Below are 837 nucleotides of genomic sequence, written 5' to 3'. Positions count from 1 at the left end.
AAAATAAAAATTTGGCTTATTGAGAAAGTCTAAGCTTTTCGGGGATTTTTCTAGTATCATGTTACCGTCTGGTCTTCAGCTGCTCCCCCTCATCTTAATTTGTCGGACAAAAACTTGCGGTCTATTAAATTTCTTATTCATGATCTAGATATTAGTATCTTGCACCGTTGTTCAGTTAGTTCTTTATCATCATCATCATCATCTCCTCCTCCTACGCCTATTGACGCAAAGGGCCTTTATGCATGTTGCACAAGATTTTTCATATTTCTGACCATCCTTTGCATATAGAGCTTCCCAGATTACTATCCTGTACGCAGTCAGTACTTAGGTATGCAGTTAATTCCAAGTATGTCCTCCTGCATCACAAGGCTTAACACTACACTGTATTCTAAACATTTTATTTCAGCTGTGACCAGACTGTGGAATTATCTTTCTAATCTGGCAGTTGAATCTTTGAGACTTCGGAAGTTTAAATTTCCAACTAATATTTTAATGTCGAACAGAATGACAAGAATAACTCTGAATAATTTGTATATGACAGCTCTATTTTAACGTTGTTACTGATCTTTTATTCATTCAATACTTTTCATTTAGCTAATTTATTCCCTTTCCTGACTGGGCTATTTCCATTTTAGAGCTCTAGGGCTGGTAACCTCTTGCTTTTCCATTTAGGGTTGTAGCTTATTTAATAACAATAATAATATTAATAATCAGATTGAAGACTACGGCTGCCTCAGTTATGTTAATTTTATAAGACTTCTTTTGTTCTGATTTTCTTCTTTTTAGCTGCTCTGCAATTTGCCAGTAACTAAGCTTTTCTCTTCTTTAAAGAGGATA

Source organism: Palaemon carinicauda, chromosome 40 (genome assembly GCF_036898095.1).
Source record: "Palaemon carinicauda isolate YSFRI2023 chromosome 40, ASM3689809v2, whole genome shotgun sequence".
NCBI classification, from domain to species: Eukaryota; Metazoa; Arthropoda; class Malacostraca; order Decapoda; family Palaemonidae; genus Palaemon; species Palaemon carinicauda.
This window is presented reverse-complemented; position numbering follows the sequence as displayed.